Raw genomic sequence first — 21,670 nt, forward strand, 5'->3', positions numbered from 1 at the left:
TTCCACAATTATGCGAGTATATTCAAGCATTTGTAAAATGCGAAATGCATGTCTATACAATAGATGCGACGGCAGGTTTGTGTTTATAGCATTTTATGTATTTATTATGATAAAATATATAAATTTCAGCAGTGATTACAGGTAAAACTCAAAATGATCACTTTGTTTCTTAAATCACGGTACTTTCAGTGGAATAAGAAAAAGCATAAATTTTTTCTAAATATGCTAATTTTTGCTAAATATTTAACAAAATATATTTATTGATATGCCAATTTTTATTCAATGCCAAAAATTGAATTGAAGTAATTTAGTCTTTTTTGAAGTCACCATACTTATCATTAATTTCAGTTGAGGACCTATAGAAGATACTACAGGTACATAATTTTTGATTGGCATTTATTTTACCCCTAAATTAAATACTATTCACCAAGATTTTCATCTTTTTGTATGTTTCTAATATTTTTTTACTTTCACTCCGATTCCCTCATTTTCTCTTAGTCATCTGTTGGCTGCCACTTTTATAAATGGCTTTAGTCGTTTACTCTTTACTTTTGTGCAAATGCTCTTGGCTTCTGGGAAAAAAATTGTCAACCATAGATAGCGGCGAATACATCTAATTGAATGAAGGTGATCTTTGATGACCCATTGGTTCTAACGACGATCGAGACTAAAACTAATGATAGCATATTACCTTTTCAACAGCTTCTTACCATATACTATACTCGTACTATACTATATCTGACACTAATAAGCATTTAATTTAATTTTCTAAGATTGCCGGTTACAATGCAGTCAAATAATGAAGAAAACTGTTGCGTCGCAGCGCACAGGACTTAGAAACATTTGAAAAAGAGCTTGTGATAAGCGGCAATATAATGAAAAGACTAATTAAACCGATATGCTCAACTGTGGACAAAAAATAGTAAGACTGTGCCAAATGTCACGTCAAACCAGGTCGGAATTATGGGCCGAAACTTTTGTTTTTTGCATCACGACATTACTGCATTGATTCTTCGTAAGTTTTTCGGCAAATTTTCAACAAATACCGTGCCGTAACCATCTTGTTTGATTGATTTAGCTCCGTATGACTTCTGGCTATCAAAAAAATCAAACTTGGCGTTTCTCTAATTAGAAACTTTCAAAAAATAAACTGTATAATATATATTTTATATGCAAATATAAAAATAAATATGTAATATAACAATGTATTTGCAATTTTTGCTTAGAGGAGGATTGCTTGCAATTACAAACACTATTTTTTAAGGAGAAAAATATACGCCGAATATTTTATATGAGTTTCTTGCCATCCTGCCACCATGGCAATGTATGTATATAAAAGCTCTTTGCCTTAAAGGTCAAACGGATAGCTCATCAAATATTTTCACTTACCTTTTATCAACTGCAAATGGTTAGCCAAGCAAGGAAATGACATCTAAATTTCTGAAAGAGAGAGAGAAGGAAAAGTTAGACAAATCGTAAAAAATCAAACGTTTGTTGAATATTTCATTGACTAAGAAGTGAAAATTGCCAGCAACAAGCAGAGATACAAACTAAGGAAATATGCTGACTAGCAATAAGTATATGCATATTATAGTGTTGAAAACTTAAACCTCATCGGTATATATACACATGGCCATTTTATATAAATAGGTGAAATAAAAGTTTTATAAATAAAAAAAATACTTCAAAGAAAAGCATTAATGTTCACAAATAGTAATTTACAGGAAAATTGCTGTTCCGATTTCCCCTATTTCTAAAGTAATAAAAATTATTTTTTGTTTTAACTAAATGAACACACAATTCGTTCACCTTTCACGCATCATTAAATCCCTACATATTCGTCAGTGACTTTCCCTACTTAAAGAAGATTTGTGTCCAAAACCACAGCCCACTTAATAGCTATCAACAAACAATAAAACTTTTGCCAACTTTTAAAGGTACTTAAATGGGAATCGTACTACGTAAAGGCTTAAACGAGTTTTTATGTGAATGAAAGAGGTTAAAAATTGTTTTTAAAAAAATTCAAATTTGCAGTTTTAGAAATTTGGCCTGTGTTGTTACCACAAGTCTTACCGATGAGTGAATGTGTGATGCTTCATTTAGTCACCGAATTAAATGTAAATGAGGACTAACCACCGCTTCTACAGTCTATAACGTGAATATTTGCAATTCACTTTTAATACTAGCGTTATCCTTTGCTTTTAATTTCATATACATAGTTATAAATTTATTCTAATTGTCGTCGTCTATTTATTAAATTGCATGCATGCCCAAAAAAGATTAGATTATTCCGTAATTATCGCCGCCAAATCTTCACGATTCAATTTGCTTAATCTTATTAAAAATACTGAGCTGCTTAGCACCCAGGTTTCATTCGTCCAGCGCTCACATGACCTAACTAGTTCCTCCCTTTATTTGAGTTTTAATGTATGTATGTACATATATAAATGTATGTAATGCGCTTTAGATCTTAGATTTGATACTTTCACGTGATCCGATTAAGATATACTTCCACGCATATAATTAAAGTTATTTAATTACTGCGTAGACTGAACAACTAATGTAAATTTAATTTATGTAGATGTATACATACATATGTATTTATTCATTAAATAACGTCCTTCTGGTATTAAATTCCTTTAAATAGTTCATTAGCGTAGGCTTTAATATTCAATACATGAGGCTAAGGAAAAAGCGTAAAATGACGACAACATGAGTAAGCAGGTTCGAATGTACATGCATACATATGTATGTATATGCTAAGGACAAAGTTCAAAACAATTTCGCAGTTAACGACACAGTTGCATGGATAATGTGGGAAAAACAATAGCAACAGCACAGAGTACGCACTAAAATCAACAAGCGGGTGAAGTGAAAAATGAAAGCAACAACGATGCATTTGCAGCCACACAATTTTTTCACAGAGCCCGTACTTATTTGTAAATATGCCCACGTATTGGTGTGCAAGGCACATCAAACGTTTTCATTACTTTCTGATGTCAACTCATTTTCACAACACAGTTCGGTTAACTTCACAAACAAAAGAGGCAATATGTATATTTGTGAATGCACATACACAAATATACATATGTGAATTAATTTTCGTTGTTGTAAAGTAGTCGAAAATAAAACTTTCGCTTTAATCGTATGTATAGAAAGTTATATGCGTATGCACCACGTAAGTGCTTTGCAATAATTGCAATTGTGGGTGTGTTATTTGTGTAAATTCAAAAGCACGTTACTACCGATAAACGTATGTACATGCCCAGCAGGAAATCTATGAAACCCGATAAATTTTCATAGACACTATTACTGTCTAAAAAGTAAAATGCATACTAACCCCTTCAACAGGTTGTAATCTTTAATATACGAAAAAGATGGCATTAAACCACAAAACAAAAATTAATTGATTAAGCCTGATAATTTAAATTCATAAATTTTAAAAGAAAAAACCATCCGATAGGATACTAAAATTTTCCAAAAGGGTAGTAAACGAATGTAAAAAGAATAAAAATAAGCAGGAGTATCAGGTTTGCGTATACCTGCCATTTGCATAACTGCCCTTATTTGCGCGTATGTGTGTTAAAGTCATTGCTTTTTGTGTCGACAAAATTGTTTACCATTTTTACTGTGCCAGTTTTAAGCCTCGTACATTTTTTTGAACTCCTATGTTGTTCGTTTGAGTGCAACTAAGTGGTTAACCAACTGGCTGCAAAAACTTTATTTAATTGGAAAATATTTTCATCTTCACATCTTCAGTTAAAATAAGAGCACCAGTGTTAACTTCAATTAGTTCAGACCTATATTCTGAGGAAACTGCTTAGTAATAGTTATCGTTTCCAAGGTAATCACAAGTAATACCAATGCACAGTAAATATCTCAACAAAAGCGACAGAATATTCGAAGAGTGCGCAGAAACTCAATGAGTTTAAAGGTATGAATGGTGTTCGATTGTATGCAAAACACAAAAGTAAACATGTTGATAAAAAGTTGCAAGTTGCTAAATGAAAGCATCAAAGCAAAGTCCTGCAAACACTTACGAGGTGTGTTCAAAAAGTATCGCGAATCGTAACAGAAACGCCCGGATTTGTGGAACAACAAAAATTGGCTTTTGCACCACGATAACGCCCCTGCTCACACATCGTTGCTTGTGCGCGACTTTTTGGCCAAAAACAACACACTAATGATGCCGCAGCCACCGTATTCCCCAGATCTGGCCCCCTGTGACTTTTTCTTGTTCCCTAAAGTGAAGAGGCCCATGAAAGGACGACGTTACACTTCTCTTGACGAGATAAAGACGGCATCTAAGGAGGAGCTGAAGAAGATAAAAAAAATGATTTTTTGAAGTGCTTCGAAGTTTGGAAAAACCGTTGGCACAAGTGTATAATATCTCATGGGAATTACTTTGAAGGGGACAAAATAGATATTCATGAATAAAAAAATAATTTTTGAAAAAACACAAAATTCGCGATACTTTTTGAACACACCTCGTATTTCAAAACACATAACAAAATTAAGGAAAGTTATTGTTTTACGGAGCGTATAAATAATCTCCGTTTAGAGAATTACTAAAATGAATATGTTAATGGGAAAGGAAAGAACACAAAATGGAGAGTAGTCGTGGTATACGAGTATATGTAATAGGATTAAAATTTCTGAATTTCTAAATGATTGAGTAGTTTCTAAAATATGGAATTTAACCTGAAAGTGGTTGAATCAAGATATTTAAATTTTCACTTCCTTTGAATTTTCACACTTTGAATAGATATGGACAGGATGGACCGACGGATATACGTACATATGTACATACATTTAAAATTCAAACCCTCTTGTCATCATGATCATTTTGATATAAACAATCGTATATCTTTTGGAAGTTGTTTCAACATCACCTTTTTAGGGATATTACGGTTTGAATAAATTCACCAACTATGAACCACGAAATGTTATGTAACATACATAAATATTGCATGTAATAAAAGATAATTGTGTGAAATGCGTTTTGCTAAGCAGAGAAAATTATTGTGGCTGAATTACGGAAAAACGTTAAATCACGTTATCCAATTATAAAGTAAAATTGCACTGCGACAATTGGAGCGTTGTTTTACATAGAAATGGCAACGTCATGCCCATCAACATAAAATCGAGAAACGCACATACCAGAAAATATCAGTCACCGCGAGTTTATTTGCCTCACTTGTGTATGTACCATATATGTACTATAGAATCCCGCTAATTAGATGAGTTTTACTAAAAACTCCAATTGCAATTGCAGAGCAATGGAAGCACAATAGTTCAGTGCACTTGACACTGCGTCAAACTAATTTCCGTACACCAAATACTTATGTTTACATACATTAGAGCGGATCTGTAGTCGAAAAAGTCTTTTCGAATTTGTAATCAAACTTCAACCTATTTTTTTATATTTATACTAATAAATAAATAAACAAATAGGTACCATTTTGGTCGACCACTTTTTGCCAAATTTCGGTATAGACATTAATTCATCAGTGTAAAACTTTAATCATACCAACAACTTACACTTCTCTATTCATTCTATCTTTACCTCTCTTACTTATATCTCACATCTTTCTTTCTCATTTCATAATTTTAGTACTTGCATATTGATCTCTCCTTATACTAAATTCCCTCTCTCGATTAAATAATAATAACAAGACTAAAAATGTGCACTCATTAGTTCTAAGCTCATACATATTAACTAATCTTATCCGTAAGGATAGGAAATTTGTATTAATTAATAAGTTACTTCCGAAAAGAACGGACTTGTTATTACACTTTCATATGTGTAACAATTTATAATGAGTACTATTTGTCCAATATGGTAAATAATATGCCCTTTTTTTGTATTTTATCTTACTTTTCCAATGGGTTTTATCCTACTTGGTGTTTTTGAATTTACTACGATTTTCAAATGCTTCAGCACTAGCCCAACATATGTATGTACATATGTATTATTAGGATATAAAAATTCTTATAAAACTGAATATTTTGGGAAAACTAAAGAAAAAATAATTATTTTTATTATTGTTTAAAAGCTTTGTAGCTCACGATATATTTTACTTATAAAAATCTATCTTCCTTGACAAATTTTAAATTTAAATAGTTTCAAAGTATTCGGTGGCAATACGTACATATATATGCACAAATATACATGTACTAACATCGCAGAGCAACAGTGACAGTAAAAAATGTAAAAAACAAAAAAATAAAATAGTGAAAACCATCCCAACCGCTTATAACTTTCGCACCTCTCAAAATATCTGTCGAAATATTCAAATTTATTCCACTTTCTGGCAAGCATCGCTTTGTGTAAAAACGCGTTATGTCATACAAATATGCATGCAGTTGAATATTGAGTGAGTTTCTTTTTTTTTGGAAGATAAACAAATTTTCGCTGCTGTGAAAAGGAATTTTCGCGAGTCGCCCTCTCAAAGTTCACAATTTTTGTATATCGGAATTTCTATTTATGCTTACTTTTGTTTATGCATGGGGGAGAGTGATATGTTGCATTTCGTCCCCTTTTGACTATAGAATTGGTAGCATTGTTTTACGCGAACATAGGGCTACAAACAAAAATTGATGGGACACAAAAGAAATTTATAGAAAATAATATAATAATGGCTCAGCATCATATAGAAACTTTGAGATAAAATAATGACTAAACCTTTTTCCAAAAATAGCGTTGCGTTAACGTTTGCGAAACAATGCTTTCTTACTACCAGGTTGCTATGAAATATGTCATTACTGGCAATTAGTGTTGAGTATATGCTTAAGACCCACAAATAAAAAATTTACCAAATTTCTAAATCCACTTGAACATAATATTTCATCTCTTGTGAAACAATGCTTGAAAATTACATGCTTAAAGTAAAGAAGTTTATGCGCTTAGTGTGAGTCAATATATTTGCTATGCATTTGCATTCGATGAGAACTTGATACAATTTATTTCTCTCTCTATAATAAGCCAATCAGCACCAAACGACCCAACTACCACTACAACTTCATTAAATAAGAATATCATTGAAAGACTTATGAGTGGTTATTTAATTTTGTAACTTACTTGGTGAGTATTACACAGCTATGTACGTGACTCTCTTAGGCACTTTACATAATTTATTGACTACTCTTACAACATGCATACACAATTACACTTTTGAGCAGTTAATTTCAACGCAATTTGTCGCAAGTGGTTTATTAACATTGACACTTTCATTGGGAATACTTAGTGATTGTTTGGAAATTGGTCCCTTGAGATCATAGGCTACGTGTCAAATAAGTTTGCGACTAAGGCAAATAAAGTTTTTGAGCTATTATATAGGCTATTATATAGTATCTATTATAAAAGTTTAGATGCTACTCTGTGTGGCTTTCATTCAATAATAAAGATGATAACTTTCATTACCCTCAATCTAGGCATTAAATTATGGGTTGCTTCAGTGAAAGCTAAAATAAAATGTCAGTATTTAGAATTGAACATAAAAATATATATAATATATTTCACATGTCCTACAGTTTTGGGGGTTAATTGAGTTAAGAGCAGAAGGTGTCATTAATGACTTTTAGTAAAAATTCGCTTGAATTTATACAAATATTTTTCGGGGAATATCAAGAAACATTTTAATTTACCAAATCGTGAATTTCAATTGTTTATACTAGAACCTTTCAAACTGTACGTAGAGAACTTCTATCAAGACTTCAGTATCCGAACCCAAAACTCGTTCTAAATATTTTAGTTCTATACAACAACACCAAAAACTACAGACTCGATATCACCTATTCGCACTGTATAATTCTTAATCCATAAAGTAACTGACTAACTAATTAAAATCCACTTCCTTCCGAGCCACTGAAAGTCAATTACCTTTTCACCACTTGTTGCCTACCTACCAACCTACCTACTTCTAACGAGGCAAAACACCGGCTCAACAAATCACCGCTCTCAGGATGATGTTTACACAATTTGGCGGTGAATCTAATTTCAAATGCAAAGCAAATTTTGCAAGTGGCAAGTGGAATACTGGTAAGCTGTGACACATAAATATTCAAATAGTATGAATATGTATGGTTATGTAAACATACATTTATATGTATATATGGAAAGAAATTGTATATACATTAGGATGTCCGGTATTCTCAAGTTGATTGTTTCTTTTTGTAAGCGTCGCCTAAAATTTCAGTTCGTGCACAGAAAACAAATATCTGATGTAAAAAGATCTTCATTTTCAATTTAAACCATCCCTAAATTATGTTTATTTTCCCATTATAACTTAAAGATTTTTGAATTTAATCGAATACATCATGAACTTTGTAAAAATCAACAAAAAGCACTAGAAAGCTGATAATATAAAATTTTCTACTCTACGGAGAAAGCCTTAAGGAATTTTTCCACAAAAATTCTTTTTTAAGTTATGCGAAGTTAAATTTAGTCACCATGTTCTCATTTAAGCCAACAGTGACTTATAAATTCTGTATTCCTCATACGACATGCTGTACTATAAATACGTATAACATTTAAAATAATGTTTTATGACCCAAAAAAATAATACTTCTTTGTAGAGAATTTAATATTAGAGTATCATATTATCAATGTTGAAAATTAATATTAAAAAATTACATGAAAAATATACATTTTTTAGGGCAAAAAATTGAAACGTTAGAGACGTTAGCCAAAAAAAAAGACAAAAATCAACTTGTTAATTAACGAACACCCTAACGTAGTATACATATACTTCAAAGTACCGCCTAAAGTAAACAACTACCAAATAATACTATTAAAGATGTTAATCGATAATTCAAGTTAAGAGAATAAGAACAAGAAGTATTCACAAATTGCTCAGATAGTTTACATAACTTTTACATAAATTTAATTACGAAACCTTGTAACTTTTATATATACATATTATTTTAGAGTAAATTTACATATTAAGACATACAGGTACGAGTATGTGTATAAATGTGTAACATATAAAAGGGCTAAAGTAGCAACCTTCAGCTTGAAGGTGATGGTACTCAGTAGCTTTTTAACAGATGTTTATACACGCGTGTATGTATAAGTAAAACTATCAAAGTAAGTGTGTTAAATCTTTATTAAATGAAATCTTGAGGCGAATCTCAAGGAGCAAGACCAACGCAAACATACGATATGTTCATTTGCATACTCATGTACTTAAATGTTCTGGAAGTTAAATTGTGAAGACCGCTCAGTTATTGTGAAATAAGGGGGTTTCTATGCGGAATTCTTACATACAACAGTATGGCAAACAGACAAGGAAGAGTATATGCGGCATAAGTACATATACTGTTACATACTTGGTTATTCTTGGCAACTTTTTTTTATAAACTGTTTTGCAAGAAGACAAGCTTATTGAATAATACCAATAAGTGTTCCGACTTGAGAGCATAAATAAGAAGCCCATGTTCTTCAGCTTACAAGTAAATACTAAGAGTAGTACTGTGCAGATATACTTAGTATAAAATATGATATGTATACAAGATTTAACTATGCCGTTGGCTTGCTTAGTTAAATCATGTACAAATCTTTGGGGATAATTGTCATATTAGGATTGCATTAACGTTTCGGGACTGAGTACCTGCTAAGCGTACACATATTGTATATAGGCAATAAAATATAAAAATTTGCACATTAGCAGAGGGAATATGTGAATTCCAAACAAGTCACCAGGCAACAAAAAATATTTTCGTAAATAAATGCATAAAAGCACCCGTAAATAACAGCTAAATTCAAGCGGAAGTTAAGACTTTTTGCCAATTCTTAACACTAGAAGGACGGGATTTATTCATTACGTATACAAAATTGCCTTCTTCATGACTTAGTTATCATATGTGTACCATTTGCATATAATGGTTAATTATGTCGACAATAGGAAGTCACTTGTTATTGCTAACATCCGTATGCACACCCCGTTCGTATTCTAAAGTTCTCACGATAACAATATTTTCATTGCTATACATACATCTATACAAATTTAAAAGAAAAGTAGCCTAAGTGAATAAAATGCTTACAAATAGAAGAAACAACTCAATGGTTGTACCGACTGCCATATTAACGTGTCCTAATTGGCGATAAAGTAATTAAATTATAACTTCCGCACATGGGAAAGCAGTTATGGCAAAGCTGTGCCGCATAAGTACTCTATTGTTTCCTTATACGTTATGCTTACATACATAGATATGCGCAAGTACAAATACAAATATTAATATCTATATATTGTATCATATCTAGCATATATGAAAATGTTTACTGAAAGCAACGCCTTATAAAAAATTTTCCAACTTGAATATTTATCCATTTGAAGGAAAATCAGAGCAGGGGAAGGAATATTTATTCCCAGAGCATCTTGATTGAAAGCACATGTTTAGGATCGGGAAATAGGGGGAAAAAAAAGCTATTCCCATTGAAGCTGACTTAATACTATTGCCATTCAATAAGCAATCTGTAAAACGTGAATCAAAGTTGGCACGGAGACACCAAAATTGACCAGCAAGAAATCTAAAATGTGTATTTAGGCAGAGAGTTCCCAACAACTCACACGTATACTGGATCGTTTGTAAAAATTGATAATTTTTCTCATTTCTAACTAGTTTTTGTCAAAACAAAAAACCAAAGCGAATTATTGAATCTACTTTATACCTAAATAACAGCATAATTAAAAAATTCAATAAGGGTTTCCTTTTATTCTCAAGTATTCTGTATTAAAATTATATTTGCCAGATGATTTTTTTTAATAGCACATATGTACATACATACGTTTTTATGGATGTTAATATTAAGTTTTAATCAAAGTGACAATATTCATTAATTTCATTCCCAAATTTCATAAATCACAAGTTTTATCTTTGCAGCTGAGGTAGAGTGACGAGGAAGTTCAAAAGTGGATTTCCAATGAACTGCAGGCACACTCACATACACTGATCTATATATTTACTTATTTTTATAAGTAGATAGATGAATATATAAGCCAACAGAACCAGTAATACAAGCTACAAGTATTAGCCAACAGACTGACAAACTGAACAAAATTTTCTGGAGCATGCCCGTTGGTGAAATTCCCAGCACTGAAACCTCAGTCAAAATGATTAATAATCAATAATAAATTATTTGCCCAAGAACCTTATTCTTTTGAAAATAAGCGAAATGCGAACAAAGTAATAGTGGCGAATATTCGAAAATTCAATGATAATGACTGTACGAATATTTATTTATATGTATATATACCATAATAATACTTAACTTAGGAATTTTATGAATAAAACAGATTGCACGCATATGTATCTTTATAACTTTTAATAGAAATACTTCAAATCGAAATCGACCACAAGAGAACTCTCAAATACTACACGAAAGACAAATTAAAAATAAAATAAAGGCATCACCACCAAAAGTTTAATTAAGTCATAATTGAATGAAGGCAAAATTCAGTTCAAACTAAACTAATTGAAGGAGATCATTTTCCGTGCAGTCGATTAATGAATACAATAACTCACTATACTGAAATGTGCAATGAGGTGACTATTGTTATGGTACTGAATTCTAATATGCACTGTACCCGAAATACAATAATTACGTCAGTAGCTATATAACTATCTTAATAATTTGATAGCGATAAGATTTTAAATTATCATGTTTGAAATTTTATCTCCCTATTATTCTTCTTTTTGCGCGCTAGTACATATGTTTGTGACCTCTTTATATTTTTATTAAAATAAACAAAAGCGAATAAAAAGCTTGAAGGTGAAAATTGTTACGCGCTCGAATAGCTAATTAAGAGAATTTTCAACGAAACGAAAAAAGCCAATAGAATATGCTAATTGCGTAAAAACTCTTACATAATCAAAAGTCATTAAACATTCTATAAGCTACATACATATAAAGATAAAAACTTGGTGATGTTGCTTAGCGTTACGTATACGTCACCGTCAATCTTCTAAATATGGCTTCAGCGGCGTATGAGTAATCTCATGTGCTTATTTGCTTATTATGTGTAAATTTGGGAATACTGTTTGCGATTTCAGGACAAGCTAGTCGTCATGGTTTTTAAAGCATTTCAAAAATAAACATAAAGTATCATGCAAAATAAGTAGAGGTATTATTGTGCTTGTTTACTGACTCTTGCACTTTTTTACTCCATGTGCATAATTCTTAATCTCTTCTTTCTCCTAATACTTGGTTTGAGAGAAAATTTTATTTTCTAAAAATAGACTTATGAAGAAACCTTTAAAAACGACAAGATAATCATAGCAGATTGATTGACATTAACACGAAGTAGTATGAACCAAAAAGAAGAAGAGGTTTCAATATACTCGTAACCATTCCTTCTCGAACATTTTCTATAACATACCTTTGTTTCCCACTAGTTTAATACACCTACGACTGCACTTATTTCTGTATGTTCTCTTAAGCGTACTTATGTATATGAATATACGAATATGTAGAAAGCTTTTGACAAATTAATTACGTTAATGTTCCGTAGGAAATTGTGTAAATATGTGCTTAAATATAACAAACTGACTACAGATAGTGAAATACATAACCGCATATGCATACACAGGGACATATAATTCACTTATCATAAAAGTTAAGTGCATAAAATGAGTTTGAGAGCTCCACTCACTTTCAGCCCATTAAATTTGCATATACTTAGCAAAATAAACAGCAAACAATTAACAAATTAACTGCTGTTGTAGCAGCAGAATATTACAGCAAAAAACTTAATACCTATTAGAAATATCAGATAAGCGGTGAACTAAGTTCCAGAACAGACACAAGTTGGCTTAAATGAAATTTTACGGCGACATTACTCAATATTCTAAATTATTATAAAAGTTTTCTTGAAGTAACGTTTTAACGTGATTTTCATAGAATTTTATACTTTTACTCGTTATTTAGGAAAACATTTTTGTAATAATGCAAACAAGATATCACAGTGATCCTTACATTTGTAAAAAGTATACTTTTTCCTTAGTCTAGCTTAAAAAAGATCAAAAGGCAGTTCTTATTTTCTATTACCTTTCTTATTATATCTTACTATCTCTCTATTAGAATCAATTTGTCGACTACTGGAATAATTTTGCTTTGAAAGTATTCTTCAGAAATTGTGCATGAGATTTCAGTCGGGGCTTATAGCGGACCAGTCCATTAACGCATGTTTCCGTACAAACAGAAACCCTTTATTACAGCTACATTGAGTATTGCGTTGTTACCTTGTTAAAGAATCCATGATTTCCCACAAAATCATTCATCGTATTTATTTTATGCGTTGGAAAGCATTTAATGTTTGCACCATTGTGCCCAAAAACTCCCATTAGAGATCCTTTCTCGAAATACCTTACTTGATTATCCAATATCTTTTCAATATTTCTCATTGCCGTTGGGAATATCTAAATTAAATTTCTTATTGTCGTTAAAACCACTTTTTTTAGCCGTCTTCCCACGACAGGTGGCTTTGGATACATAGCCTACAGTTTGGTGTCGAATTAGCAACTTGGGTTGATGCGTTGAATCGGATCTATAATTCCCTTAGCTTCCATATAGCTAATATAAACATTTTCGATCTTCCGGGCGAATTTATACTGCATATATCGGCCAATATGTGCGTCATCTTAATAAAATTGTAATAGCGTTTTTTTTTATAATGGTGCATTTTTAAATTACACCTCTATACAATGCAAATGAATTGAAGGTGCGTGAAAATACATTACTTTCATCAATAAAATATATTTCATATGCTAATGTGAATTCCTGATTCCCTCTGGCCTCGTTAAGCATTTTCCACAATACTAAATGATTGAGTGAACGACGCGCAGATCTCATATGCACATTGGGTATTATTTGACTTGTCAATAGCACAAATCAGCCAACCACGTAATACTTAATAATATAATTATGCAAATGTATGCCTACTACCACAAAATTTATGTTTTCATAATAATAATAAAACGAATTTGTGGGTGTGTGCGTTCGAAAATCTGCGTTAATATTGGAAAACTAAATTATTGCATTATATATATTTCTAAAATTATGCCTGCCATAGCACAATTTCTTAATTTCAACTCCCCGCATAATATTATGTATGTAAATGTTATTTGATGATATTTGCAAAATCCATTATTAGGTTGAAATGACAATTTCAAAGTGAGTTCTAATTTAGTTATGCCATATACTTCCTAATACGTACATATATATGTGGTTCTCATCTGATGAGATATGTAAATTTAATGAAATGTTTTTTTTTTATGCATTCATCAAGGAAAACACACTACGATTTGAAAAGAGTACTGCAAAGTTTGACTGAAAGAGCCCACTACGGCCACATCATTATTTTTATAAAAGCTGAAAGTTTTTCTCTGCATATCTCCTATGTAGCTAGGAACGGTATTAGTCCTGCCAGAACCCGTAAAGTTACCTTATCTTACTAATTTCAAAAAAATGTTTATACTTTTTTCTTTTAGAAGGCGTGTAGTAAAAACAGGCTTCACTTTATCCTTATAACATTTTGAATCGATTAATCTCACTCAAAATCCATTCTGGCTACAAAACCCATATTAATTATTAAGATAGCTCTGATCGTTTTTAAAAACCATGGTTTTGGTAAACCCGAAACTCTGTTCCCAATCGAGATAGGCGCTAGATTGAGATATTAAAAATCTCTTAATTTTGAATACGAAGGACAGTATATCAAGTATATCGAGTATCCGGAAATTACATACTCGATATATGGCATTAAATGTTGGCTTCTGTTTGTAATGAAAGGGAGAACACTTTCCACCGCATAACTGTCGTTATGCTTCTTTGCCATGACATATACAAAAGCTTTAATTTCCGCCTCAAACAAGCAAATTCACTATATATATATTAATAACACATATGTCTATTGCCGCTATATCAGTTTTAAAATCTAGCAGCATGCAAAGTACCACAAGACTTGTCACGTGACGGCAATGCCGAGATGTTCTGCTGCAAGTAATATTTCACTGCATTTTGCTTAACCATAAGTTTATTTGAGTAGGCAATAAATATAAAAACCATAAAGCAGAGAAAACTGAATAAAACGAAATTATAAAATTTTTAAAATGCAAATGTTATCAAAAAATATAGATTTATATTTCATTGTAGATGGAAATTTGCCTGGTAATAGAAATTCCGGAACGAAGGAAACATAATAAAAATACCTGGGATCTCATACTTTCAATCATCCAGGTGAAAAACTTGCAATCCCTCCGCCATGCTGATTAAATTTAATAGTAATGAAAAAATACTCAACCGTGCTGCTTTGAAAAGCTCCTTTTATGAAAGCGATATGATAAATGGAAACATAAATATCTTATGTTTGCCGAGTTGTTCTCGAGAGATAACGCTCTTAATTCAAAAAGGTATGCCATGAGTAAGGGTATTAGTGTAAGTATGCAAACATGCAGTCACTCACCGTACATTTCAAGGTAGCACAACATAAAAGAAAACTTAGGACACTAGCTTACATTTTATGGGAATATGGGTATACAATATGTAGGGTTGGGTTTTACATTTTTTGTGTTTTTATATACACAGTTAAATTATTTTTGGACATTGATTCTCGTGAAGGTCGGAAGACAAGTTACTCGTGAAAATTAAGTACGACAAAACATAAAAGATAAGAAAAACAAAAAACCGAAAATTAATAAAAAGCAAAGTTAGACTAATGTGTAAGAAAATGAAAAGGCAAAATTCAAGTATCTGAAGTATGGGCAACAAGTGTGCTTGGATTCGTTGTGCAAAAAAGTAAATTAATTCGAAACAAAAGTAGATGAAAGTAAGACACAGCACTAACTAACTATACATTGCAAATGCTGTACAACGAAAGGCAAATCACGAAAAAACTACAAAAGACTTGCTTTTGTCTGCACACTTAATAAGTGGAGTTGCCTTAAGAAGTCACTAGCAGCTTTTAGTTAGCTAAAGAAAGTACAAATTAACACAAGTTAACCGCAAAAGCCAAGCGCAAGTTGCATTAAGAGCTTCTACAGCTCTTCTGTGATAAAAGGGCAGCGGAAACGACGAATAATTACAGGAGGTGTCACAAAGCAATTGAAAATAATAAATACATTGTAAGAAATGTATCCGGAAATTGTAAATAAAACACAAAATATTTAACACACTTATGCCAGAGCTTTTCCTAGCCCTCGGTGGACTTTTTATTAGCACTTTTCGGGATGGCATTCAGCTCCTACAGCTAATTTTGTTCGACTGAAAAGAAGTTTCAAAGATCGCAAATTTAATTTGGGAACAAAAAAAAATTACACGAAGCCAAATCTGGTGAATATGGTGGTTGATCGATGACATTCATTGCGGCGTTGGCTTTAAATTCAATAAAAATTGCACTCTATTTGAAAAAGTTTAGCTTTATAGGGATGAGTTGAGCAAGAACGCGTTTCATACCTAAAGTATTCACCGAAAATCCGACTCGCAGGAGACAGATCGCGCTCATAAAAGTACTTTTTTTTTATATTTATTGGTATTTCTGGGTTCTTAGTTGTTTTAATAAGCTTGTGTGTCGTTCGGCATATTTAAAAAAAAAGCATACATCGTGTGTATGTTGGAATGAAATCTTAAATAATCAATATTTATTAGCTCAGGAGTCGAACTCGTAGACATTTTTGACTCTGTTGTCTCAATTGCAAATGCATTTCGCTGGATAGTATCCTTGTAAGCCACGCGATGAAATTTCGGTAGAGTGCCTCGTGTTTATTGCGTTACCGCAAGAGCCAAACGGTCTGTGCAGATTCAAAGCAAACTCAAAAACACAATAATGTTGGTTATAAAAATATATGTAATGTATAGAAAGTGGTCAAAGGTGGTAGATGTGTACATACAAACAATACATATAATTGCAATATCACAACAACAGGTACATTCAAAGGTATGAGATACGCCTATATTGGTGTAATGATCTTGATGAAGCAGTGAACTACAGAGGTGGATTTCAAAGTAAGTACACAAAGGTCTACATATGTAGAAAGTGCCTATACTTTTGGACTATAATATTCGAATTAAATTCCATAAAAGTAATCATGGTTACAAGAAAGATGCTTTCTATTGGATATGCATATCTTTACAATCCGATCGACAGTCTAATTTGAATACATATCTAAACAACATATTATCATGTTTTGATACAGAATAAAAATAAGCAGCCGAAGCTATAATACCTTTCATATGTGCATTTTCTTTAGAATAATATACTATAAAATGAAATTAAATTTATTGTCCAATATACGCGTTGCCACAAAATAGCAATATTTGGGAGCCAAAAACGTGTGCAAATTTTAGATAGATGTCTCAAAATTTCACGAACTAATAATTCAACAAAATACAATGATTACAATAACATTAGCTTTCTAGTAGCAAATTAGTTGACTAATTTTAGTTAGATGGACCTTAAACATAAAAAATGTGTGGTATGAAAATAATGCTAATCAATTGTTATACAGCTATGACAAATCATACTAACTTCCATTATTTTATTTCTATGAAACTTAATGCTAGCTGCTTTCGAGTTAATTTAGCTGCACTAAAGGTATACTGTGAAAAATAGTAAAAGTTAGTGCAATTATGGAACATCTTCACATTGCATTTAATAGTTACTATGTTATATCTTCAATTTCATGAAGCAATTATAATATTCAATAATTCAAATTTACCAAAAAAATATCTAAACTACAAAAACCGCAAACCGTTTCAGTTGCTGTTGAGCTATTTTGTCAACAGAATCATTATATTGTATATTCGACATCCATTGTATATGTACCTTGCAGTGAAATTAGTTGACAACAGACGGCAAAACTCAAAACTTTTTGGTTGACAGGCCATTAAGACTTGCTAAAATAGCTGCTTGTTCCTTTCATATTGACCAGAATTAATTAATGATATTAGAAAATTATTTTGTGTGCAAATATCACTGTCAGTAGGCTTCACTGACCATGAAATATACAGAAAACAAAATAAAAACGGGCACTCGAGCAGCTAACCAACCGATAATGCAAATCAAATAAAAACAGCAAACCGGTCGCCTAATGACAACTCATGGACAAAGATGATACTTGCAGACAAGCAATGAAATTCAATTTAAATAGGAATTGGAAATGCAAAGTGTTGCGATAACCAGAAATCGGACCAATTTGAAAGACACGAGTGAATTGAGTGAAAAATCTTTCATTCTGCTTTTTGATACCCTGAAAAGGGCAATTTTGTCACCAAGTTTGTAAGACCCACAAGAAAAGTTCTTATACGATATAAAATATATTTATAAATGATCAGCATGATGAGCTGAGTCGATTTAGTCATGTCTGCCAATCCGACTGTGCAGTTTGTTTTAATTAAGTTTCAAGTATATTATGCAACGCTCTTTAAAAGCAAGATGTGAGAGATTATGACGACAGTTGCACTCTTAACAAATACACATATATCTTTGGTAAAGCATCGAAAACCTTTGTCCGAGTTATGGTATTTCAAAATTCACTAAAAAAGAAATCAGAGCTACGGCAATCATATAATGGATCCCTCAGTAAATCATCACAAACCAGATTCCACCACACACTAACCAACTTCGAAGTCCCTATGCCATCAACAACAAAGATAGGAAATACCTACTACCTATTGGTGTAAAATAACGGCAGCGACTCTTTTCTTGACATGGACAGAAATATGCACCAATACCTCAAAGCTACTTCACTAATATAAACGTTTTGCGAGACTTGAAATATAAAATAATAAATATTTTGAGTGAACAGCTTTTCCGTCATGACCAAAACTGAATTTTTAATAAACTATTGCTACTATCATCATACAAATATTACGAAAGCGTGGAATAATGTACGCATTTCCTGATATTCGTAAATTAGTAAATACGGATTGCGCTAACAGAATCTTTACTTGAAGCTGCTAGTCAGTAGACTGGCAAACCGAACATGATATTCTGAAAAGTGCCTGTTGACGAAAGCTTAATGAAATTCCCAGCACAGAAACCACAGTCGAACTTTTCAATAAACACAAATAAATAATTTACTATGCGATGCTATGAATCTTTATATAATCGCGATAGGAGTAAAAGTTAACCAGCAAGTCTTCGAAAATTCAAAAATAATCACAATATATATGTATGCAGATGTAGAAATACTTAGTTAAGCGGCTTCTACAGTGAAATCAGATGCAAACAATTGAGGGTATATCAAACGTTGTAGCTTTGAGTATTGAAATTTATGAGTACTTTCAAATGAAAAGTCAACGTTAACATCAGAAGGGCTATCAAATAATAACCAAATAAATGCATCAATACCAGCGGTATAATAAGGACATAATTAAATAAAGCCAAAACTTAGTTTAAACTGGTCTGGGAATGAAATAACAAAGCGTCAATGGATGGTGTCAGCAAAGGTATGTAGACAAGGTTGAAGACTGCGGTTATGAAGCAAGCCAGCAGCTGCATTTAAGAGTTAATGAGGCTAATGTAGTGACATTGAGTTATGCTATGCACAGTACCCTAAGTTAGGTTAAGTTACCCCAGTTTATTATGAAAGCAGCTTAGTAAGGTTGCTAATAATGTGATAACGAAAATGTGAAGAAATTAATAAAGATAATTTAAACCCTAAAATTAAAGTGTCAACCCATGTTGCTGGATTCGTTTTCATGCCTTCACCTCATAATTTAACTTTTTTAAAACATGGCATACACTTTTTTCTTTATTTTTGTGTGCTGGTATATTTTTGTACGTTGGTTTTTTTTTTTTTGTGTTCGCTTAAGGTTATATCTGTTAATGCCATAAAACTCCATAGTGAAAATTGTTTCGCGCTAAAATCACTAATTAAGTAACTTTTCCACGAAGCGCAAAAATGCCATGAGGATTCTTTAATTGCGTAAAAGCTCACACATAATCAAAATTCATTAAGTATGCGTTACCCAACATACAGGCATAAAGGTAAAACTGATTAAGCAACAACGTTACGTATACGCCATTGCCACCTTCAACGCTTGTTAACATATTATATATGTATAAATAATTTGTTATTAATGAGTTTTCGTTGCTATATAATTGGAATGACTGCAATCGACAAGACAGTAAAATTTTAAATTCATTTTTGAGCCTACCAGTTGAAGCATTTTTTACCGTACTTAACATATGCCCTTCAGTTTCATTCTGATATTCATATACTTATGTACAAGTGGATATTTATTTCTAGAAATTCCTAAAAATAATATGTATATTTCACAGATAATAAAACTATAATACTCAGAAATATTAGATTTGATAATAGACTCTATATTTGAATAGTCGATAACACTTAACTTTATTTTGATTTGCTTGATTTTATATCTCTCCCTTCTCAAGTTAAGGGCTGAGTGTTTCCCACATTAAGGTTTTTTCTGAATTTCTCATTATTCGACTGTTCTCATACATTAAGAATTCATTACCTTTAAAGCTACATAATGTATATAAACACAACAATAAAGGCATAAGTATTTGCTTACATGCATTGGTTGTGAGCACTGAAGTACCACTGAAAATCACAAATCCCCCATTTCCACCACGAAAAGGAAGCTGTAACAAAAACAATATAAAATAAAATTTTTAAGTGGAAAATAAATCCGTTGTAAAGCGTATATGATGCTAAGCGCCGTCTAGCCAGCGTTAATAATGGCAGGACAAAACATAAGATTTAAAACAAATGCTCCCGCTATTCATCGAATTGTTGAAAATTTCGAGCGTAAATTTTCTCGATATAATGTTAAAGTGCCAATAACCGCTCGAAGTAATAAAAATATTTTCTTAAATTCTTTTTTCGGTTTTCCAACTGCATATAAATTCTTAAAGCATCTTACACACTTGCAGGCTGTAAATTGTTGGGTTAAAATCTAAAGTATTAAGAGATATCTGGCTTATATTTTTGTGATGAAGTACATACGTATACATACCAACATAGTACTCGATTTTTCCAAATCTACCTGCATACAAATATTGCGCATATTTGTACAACTAGTTGTCTAAAACTAATACGATTTCAAACATCAACGTCAACCATCAATCGATCAATCTATTTACCACGATTATGTTGTAACAATTTTGACATTTATAGATGATTGAAAGTATAGTAAACGACATAGTAAGTTCCTTGAATAATAAGAACGTCAGCAGCCCACAATACGGCCACGCAGCTAACAACAAACCACAAACAATAGCCGACTGGCTCGTCACTAAACTTTTCGCGGTTCATAATCTACCAGCGGTTAAGTAGAGCAATTAAAAATACCTTTTATGTAGCTTAAGAGCAATTCAAATATCTGAAACAATTTCGTAAGTTCAAAAATAGTAATAAACCAAAGAAAGAAACAAAACTACAGAAAATAATTAAGCGTGATGATGTTAAAATTACAAGGATAATTGAGAGAAATCAAGAGATTGTGTTGAGTTTGAAATAGACAATACGGAACATAAATTGACAATTAATAACACAATTCCCATAACATTTTTTCTTTCACACCTTCACCGCTAACCTGAAACTTTTTACACTCGCTATTCCGTGACGTCACTCTAACTTTCTTTCTCTTTCTTTCAAATAATTTTAAACAATGACATTTATAAACACTTAAGTTATATTGCTC

At 31.9% G+C, this 21,670-nt stretch overlaps 1 protein-coding gene across 2 annotated transcripts in view; it reads right to left on the reverse strand.

Annotated features, from left to right (window-relative positions):
* LOC105223632 (uncharacterized) overlaps positions 1 to 21,670 on the reverse strand; it is a 164,945-nt gene that overhangs the window by 96,574 nt on the left and 46,701 nt on the right. The window contains exon 1 of one of the 2 annotated variants that reach the window (XM_049454530.1): positions 1,390 to 1,442. The exons of the other annotated variant lie outside the window; for it this stretch is intronic. The gene's annotated coding sequence lies outside the window, so the exon portion shown is untranslated. Of the gene's footprint in view, positions 1 to 1,389; positions 1,443 to 21,670 lie in introns of those variants that run through there. 2 annotated transcript variants of the gene reach the window in all.

The sequence above is a fragment of the Bactrocera dorsalis genome, chromosome 4 (genome assembly GCF_023373825.1).
Source record: "Bactrocera dorsalis isolate Fly_Bdor chromosome 4, ASM2337382v1, whole genome shotgun sequence".
NCBI lineage: Eukaryota > Metazoa > Arthropoda > Insecta > Diptera > Tephritidae > Bactrocera > Bactrocera dorsalis.